Source organism: Phyllobates terribilis, unplaced genomic scaffold (assembly GCF_046119375.1).
Source record: "Phyllobates terribilis strain yellow unplaced genomic scaffold, ASM4611937v1 Scaffold_11__3_contigs__length_659146591, whole genome shotgun sequence".
Taxonomy (NCBI): Eukaryota; Metazoa; Chordata; class Amphibia; order Anura; family Dendrobatidae; genus Phyllobates; species Phyllobates terribilis.
The window spans coordinates 535,021,556-535,029,261 of record NW_027362771.1 but is presented as its reverse complement, the minus strand read 5'-3'; the positions used below and the strand labels follow the sequence as shown (position 1 = coordinate 535,029,261).

At 48.4% G+C, this 7,706-nt stretch overlaps 1 long non-coding RNA gene across 1 annotated transcript in view; it reads left to right on the top strand.

Annotated features, from left to right (window-relative positions):
* The first annotated feature begins 1,896 nt into the window (after positions 1-1,896).
* LOC141166795 (uncharacterized) overlaps positions 1,897-7,706 on the top strand; it is a 17,489-nt gene continuing 11,679 nt past the window's right edge. Inside the window, exon 1 of the long non-coding RNA XR_012251350.1 lies at positions 1,897-1,992. This is a non-coding gene — a long non-coding RNA (uncharacterized lncRNA). The remainder of the gene's footprint in view (positions 1,993-7,706) is intronic.

Below are 7,706 nucleotides of genomic sequence, written 5' to 3'. Positions count from 1 at the left end.
TTTGTACAAAATTAATAATGGATATTTTTTTAAAAGCTACAGTTAGAGACAGAACATTTCTACCGACTCGACCCATAACTACCTCCGAATTCAACTCCACAGCCCTGGTTATGGGTTCCAGCTGTTGGACCCCCAGCAATCGGGAAATCATGCCCTCTCCCATGGAGAGACTAACTTTAAAACTTGGAACAAACCCTTTAATTTTAAGTTGACCAAAACCAAAAATTTCATCCAAAACTATCATTTGTTGGGTGAAATTTGATAAAAATCCTTCTACCTAACAGATCACAGACCGTCAAGGTCTAAAAAAAAGTCGTCCATTTTTCAAATTTTCGCCTGATAGTCACTGGGCCACAAACGATCTGTCCGATGATCACTGGTTGGCCATCAACCTTTCTGGAAGCTCCAATGTCTGCTGTCTACTTAGTCTTCTGTTCTGTTTGAGTTCTGCTCAGAGACCGTTCTGTTTATAGGTGTTACGCTCACGCCCGGACTGACTGGCGTGAGCGTGGTTAGTGGTCCCACTAGGTCACGAACCGGGGAGTGCCAGGAGGGGCGTAGTAGGGGCCTCGCCAGATCCGACCACGAACACACGGTGGCTTAATCGACTCCGTGGTCCGAGGAGGGACGTGGGAGGTGGCGCAGGTGCTACTCCAGGTCAGACCCCGGTCACAGCTGTTGACCCACACCGGGGAATGCAGAAGCCGAGGACAAGTGGAGTAGAGCGGAACCCCAGGCGTGGAGGACAAGCGGAGCAGAACAGAGCGGAACCCCAGGCGCGGAGGACAAGCGGAGCAGAGCAGAGCGGAACCCCAGGCGCGGAGGACAAGCGGAGCAGAGCAGAGCGGAACCCCAGGCGCGGAGGACAAGCGGAGCAGAGCAGAGCGGAACCCCAGGTGCGGAGGACAAGCGGAGCAGAGCAGAGCGGAACCCCAGGCGCGGAGGACAAGCAGAGCAGAGCGGAACCCCAGGCGCGGAGGACAAGCAGAGCAGAGCGGAACCCCAGGCGCGGAGGACAAGCAGAGCAGAGCGGAACCCCAGGCTCGGAGGACAAGCGCAGCAGAGCAGAGCGGAACCGCAGGCGCGGAGGACAAGCGCAGCAGAGCAGAGCGGAACTGCAGGCGCGGAGGACAAGCGCAGCAGAGCGGAACCACAGGCGCGGTGGACGAGCGGAGCAGAGCGGAACCGCAGGCACGGAGGACGGGCGGAGCAGAGCAGAGCGGAACCGCAGGCGCGGAGGACGAGCAGAGCAGAACCGCAGGCGCAGAGGACAAGCGGAGCAGAGCGGAGCCGCAGGCGCAGAGGACGAGCGGAGCAGAGCGGAACCGCAGGTGTAGGCAGACAGGACAGGGCTCTGTTCATATGGAACAGACTGGGAAACACAGGAAGATAGCTAGAACACAGGAGGTAGATATGGAGGCAGGGAAACAGGACAAGCAGAACCAGATACACACAAGGTACTTGCAATGAAGTAGCGAGTGGACACAAAACTCCCAAACAGAAGTACAGAGACAACGAGTTGGAGTTAGGTGCAGGTTCAGACACTGCAGGAAAAGGGAAGAATCGGACATAGAGACAAACAGGTAACGGGCAAGGACACAGTTCAGACAGGAACTGAACCTGGAACAAGATACAGGAACGAGCCGGGGTACTCAGCCCCCAGGGTGGCGGAAACAGACTAGAAGTCACAGATACAGGTAACGGGCCTGGGTACTCTGCCGCCAGGGTGGCAGAAACAGACAAGATACAGGACAGGACCTGGCAACTCAGTTGCACAGAACACACTGAAAGAAAGCGTTGCTCAGGCACCTCCTACTGGGTGGAGGGGGTCTAAATATCCAGTGACTCACAGCAATAGGCTGGGGACGCATTAGGACTGCGCACACTGTAACTTTAAGAATCAGGAAGTAACAGCGCCGCCGCCCTAAGAAATCAGACAAGAGACATGCACACAGCAAGTAATGGAGCAAAGTGTGCAGCCAGGACTGATAGGTAAGTTGGCGGTCTTGCATGGTGGGAGATGGTAAGCCATGCCAGCACGCCGCCAGGGATGTTACAATAGGTTTTTATTAGAGTTTTACCTGCTGATTACAGTTACGTCTTGATGGAACAGTAGTCTAGACTCGGTTCACCTGGAACTTGTTTCCCCTTGTTGTCAGAAAGGTGGTGAGTTTTTGACAACACCAAATTCGACACTGCTGCTCAGTATGGTGTTGAAGCGCTTCATACTTTTTGTACTTTGCTATTAAAGGGAACCTGCCATGTTAAAAAAAACAACAACAACAACAACGCTATTAACCTGCAAGTACTCACCTCCGCTTGTCAGCCTGCCGTCCTGAATACTCAGTTGTCATAGTAACATAGTTTGTAAAGCCGAATAAAGACTTGCGTCCATCAAGTTCGACCTGTTAGGTCTGTAATTGCTAAAGTTGATCCAGAGGAGGGCAAAAACCCCAAATGATTTAGCCAATCTTCACCTGAGGAAAAATTCCCTCCCGACTCTGAAACCAGCAGTCAGAATAAATCCCTGTATCAACCTACTATTTTATTTTATTTTTAAGTATATGCAGAAATCTGCCTGGTATCTAGAAATCCATCCAGTCCCCGCTTGAACTGGTTTAGTGAATCCGACATTGCCGTCTCCTCACTCAGTGAATTCCATATTCTCACTGCTCTTACCGTAAAGAACCCCTTCCTATGCTGGTGCTGAAACCTTTTCTCTTCCAGTCTTAGTGAGTGCCCTCTTGTTACCGTAATATCCCTCCTTTTGAACAAATCCCGGGCAAGATCTCTATACTGTCCCCTAACATATTTGTACACATTTATTATGTCCCCCCTCAACCTTCTCTTTTCCAGGCTGAATAGTCCTAGTTTTGCCAACCTCTCTGGGTATTGCAGTCCCTCCATTCCCTTTATTAATTTTGTTGCCCTCCTTTGTACCTTTTCAAGCTCATTTATATCCTTTCTATATAGTGGGGCCCATAACTGAGCACAGTATTCCAGGTGTGGTCTGACCAGTGCTTTGTACAGTGGAAGAACAATGTTCTCATCCTTTGCAGCTATACCTCTTCTGATACATCCCATTACCCTGTTTGCCCTTACAGCAGCGGCCTGACTTTGGGCACTCCAATTTAGTTTGCTATCAATCAAGATGCCCAAGTCCTTCTCCATCTCTGAATTCCCCAATGATTTCCCATTCAGTGAGTACTGGTGACTTCCATTTTTCCTTCCCATATGTATGACCTTACATTTCTCCTCGTTAAACCTCATTTGCCATTTAATGCTCCACCTACCCAGCTTATCCAAATCCCTCTGTAGGTCTGCACTGTCCTCTTTTGTATTAATTGTTTTACATAACTTTGTGTCATCTGCAAATATTGATATTTTACTATTTATCCCGTTGACTATGTCGTTAATAAAGATATTAAATAACATTGGGCCTAGTACAGACCCCTGTGGTACCCCACTAGTGACGCTTACCCAATCTGAGTATATTCCATTTATAACCACCCTCTGCCTTCTATCCTTTAGCCAGTTAGCTACCCACTTGCAGACATTTTCCCCCAGCCCCATCATTCTCATTTTGTATACCAACCTATTATGTGGCACGCTATCGAACGCTTTTGAGAAGTCGAGATACACGACATCCACTGGTTCCCCCTGATCTACTCGAGAGCTAACCTCCTCGTAGAAGTCAATCAGGTTTGTTTGGCAGGAGCGATTCCTCATGAATCCATGTTGGTTTGGGATTAAAAGATTATTAGCATCAAGATGCTCCGTAATTGCCTCTTTAATGAAGCTTTCAAAAATTTTGCCCACAACGGACGTCAGACTCACCGGCCGATAGTTTCCGGCGTCACTTTTCGCTCCCTTTTTGAATATTGGCACTACATTCGCCTGTCGCCAATCAAGTGGCACAGACCCAGTCTCAACAGAGTCCTTAAATATAAGATATAACGGTCTGTCTATCACATTACTTAGTTCCCTTAGTACCCGTGGGTGTATGCCATCAGGTCCTGGTGATTTGTTTATTTTAATGTTACTGAGGCGTTTCTGTACCCCAGCTTGGGTTAGATTAGTCATACTTAGTGGAGGATTAAGTTTGTCACTTCTCATTTCTCCTGTTAGTTCGATTTCCTTTGTGAAAGTTCTCGAAAAAAAATTATTTAATAGATTAGCTTTATCCTCATCTTTCTCTATGATTTTGCCTTCCTCACTTTTTATCGGTCCAATATTATCCGATTTAATCCTTTTACTATTTATATACGTAAAGAACAGTTTGGGATTTGATCTACTTTCCCTAGCAATACGTTTCTCTGTTTCCTCCTTCGCTATTTTTATTTGTTTTTTACAGGTTCTCGTTTTTTCCTTGTAACACATTAGTGCCTCCTTGCTGTTTTCCTGTTTTAATCTCTTGAATGCCTCTTTTTTGCTATTTAACGCCCCTTTTACGTTCTTATTCAACCATATTGGTTTCCTCTTATTTCTGGCCCTTTTATTCCCATACGGTATATACCTCTCGCACTGAGTATTCAGAATTCTTTTGAAGGTTTCCCATTTACTATTCGTATTCCTTTGATTAAGAACTTTGTCCCAGTCAATAAGTTGAAGGCTTTCTTTCAGCTGATCAAACTTCGCCCTCCTAAAGTTTAATGTTTTTGTTGTTCCCTTATTGATAACCCTACTGAAGGGCATTTTGAAGTCGATAATATTATGATCGCTATTACCTAGGTGCCCCCCTATCTGTACCTCAGTTATTCTATCAGGCCTATTAGTCAATATTAAGTCCAACACGGCCTTCCCTCTCGTTGGTTCCTGCACTAGTTGGGAGAGATAATTATCCTTAATATTTGTCAAGAACCTTTTTCCTTTCTGCGATCTACAGGTTTCTGTTTCCCAGTCAATATCCGGGTAGTTGAAATCCCCCATTACAATCACTTCATTATGCCTTGCTACTTTGTCTATTTGTCCTAATAGCAGATTCTCATTCTCCTCTGTTATATTTGGTGGCTTATAGCAGACCCCCAGTAATATTTTATTATTATTTTTTGCCCCCTCTATCTCTACCCACATGGACTCGACCCCCTCTTCTCCCTCTCCTATATCTTCCCTTAGTCTGGGCTTTAGACATGACTTTACATATAAGCAGACTCCTCCGCCTTTCCCCTGTTTCCGGTCCCTTCTAAATAAACTATAATCTGTTAAATTTACCGCCCAGTCGTAGCTATCGTCTAGCCAAGTCTCTGTTATACCTACGATGTCATACCTCTCCTCCGATATAAGCGCCCGCAGCTCATCCGCCTTATTGGTCAGGCTTCTTGCGTTGGTCAGCATGCAAGATAAAACTTTGGGGTTATTTAGCATCCTATTCTTCTCTAACGATCTAACTGTACTATCCCCACCCCCCTCTCCACCCTCATTATATTCACTTCTCCCCTTCCCCCTTGCTTGCCTCACATCCCACCCCCGTCTCTAGTTTAAAAACTCCTCCAACCTATTAGCCATCTTCTTCCCCAGCACCGCTGCACCCTCCCCATTGAGGTGCAGCCCGTCCCTACGGTAGAGCCTGTAGCCGACCGCGAAGTCGGCCCAGTTCTCCATGAACCCAAACCCTTCTGCCTTGCACCAACTCTTTAGCCACTTATTCACCTCCCTAACTTCCCGTTGGCGCTCCTGTGTGGCTCGCGGGATTGGTAGTATTTCTGAGAAAACTACCTTGGAGGTCCTTGCTGTAAGCTTCCTACCTAGGTCCCTGAAATCATTTTTAAGGACCCTCCATCTACCACTCACTTTGTCATTGGTGCCGATGTGGACCATGACCGCTGGGTCTTCGCCAGCCCCACCCAGTAACCTGTCAACCCGATCCGCGATGTGCCGGACTCGAGCGCTAGGGAGGCAGCACACCGTTCGGCGATCCCGGACTTTGTGACAGATTGCCCTGTCTGTCCCCCTAATAATAGAGTCACCCACTACCAGAACCTGTCTTGCCTACCCTACACTTCCCCCCTCCCCCTCATTACTGGAGCATACACTCCCCCGGCGGTCAGAGGATCTGTCGTGCTCCAATAATGCCGGTTCTGAACCAGCCTTCCTATACTTCTTCCCTCTATCCCTCCTAACTGTTATCCAGCTCCCTGCCTGTTCAGCCTGCACTTCCCCTCTATGCTCCACCCCCAGTATTGACCCATTGAGTGTCTGCTCGGTGAGCAGCAAACTCCGTTCCATGTTGTCGATGCTCCTCAGTATCGCTATCTGAGCACTTAGATCCAGAATTTGGGCTTCCAAGTGCACGATATGCTCACATCTCTCGCAGCAGTATGGATCCTCGAGCGGTTGCTCACGGAATGCATACATTGCGCAAGATGTACACTGCACGGCTCCGGCCAACATACAAAACACAATTATTTATATATAGGTGTATGGACGGGGATCAATTAGGGATGTGCAAGTGTATCAATTAGATATCGGCGCGGGATCAGTTAAGTATGGACGGGGGATCAATTAAGTATCAAGTATGGACGGGGGAATCAGATAAGTAAGTCAGGTGGATTAATTAAGTATGGACGGTGTGTCAATTAACTATGGACTGGGGAAATAATTAATTGTGGACTGGGGAATCAATCAATTAATTATGGACAGGGGGTTAATTAAATATGGATGGGGATAAGGCAAATAAATAGGGACTGGGGATCAGTAAAAGTGGACAGGGGGAATCTATTAAATATGGACAAGGGGGATCAATTGATTATGGGCTGGGGGGGATCGATCAGTTAAATGTGGTTGGGGGGATCAATTTAATATGGACGGGGGTGGTTGGGGGATCAATTAAATGAGGACGGGGGGGTCAATTTAAATGTGGTCAGGGGGATCAGTTAAATATGGATGGGGGGTGACCAGGGGATCAATTTAAATATGGACGGGGGGTGATCAATTAAATATGGACTGGGGGATCACTAAAGATGGCCGGGGGAGTTGTATTAAATATGGATAGGGGGGAGATCGATCAAGTATGGACAGGGGATTAATTTAAATAAGGCCGGGGGGGAGCACTTAAATATAATACAATTACAATACAAATACAATACAGTACAGTACAGTACACACTCGGGTTCAGTAGGGCCGCTTATCGCGGCCTCCTGCCCCTCACTCACCTCCTCTAGGGACGCTGCACGCTATCACAGCGCGCTCGCCCCTCCGGTCGCCTCTTACCGGTCCTCCTGGTCACCACCACCTGGCGCCCTCCGCCGGCCGGCGCTGCACGCTATCACAGCGCTCTCTTGCGCTCGTCCCACCGGTCGCCTCCTACCGGTCCACTCGGTCACCTCCGCCTGGCTCCCTCGCCAGAGGGCCGCGAGCCGAGTCGGACCTCGCCGCCCGCCGCTCACCACAGCCACACCACAGCCCACGTGCTCACACCCCGCGCGCGCTCTCACTTCCGGTCACGCTATTAACCTGCAAGTACTCACCTCCGCTTGTCAGCCTGCCGTCCTGAATACTCAGTTGTCCTCGCTGATTCACATGCCGCCCGGCAAGTCCTGTCTGATGTGCCATCATCTGTGCCCTTTGGTTCATATTTCTAATCCCTGACCTTTGGCTTAGAGAAGCAGATGAGCCCATAAGAATGTATTATTCTGGAGTGTTGATGTGCCATTCATACGTACAGATGACCGCTGCAGTCAATCGCTAGTTCAGTGACGTTATACAGT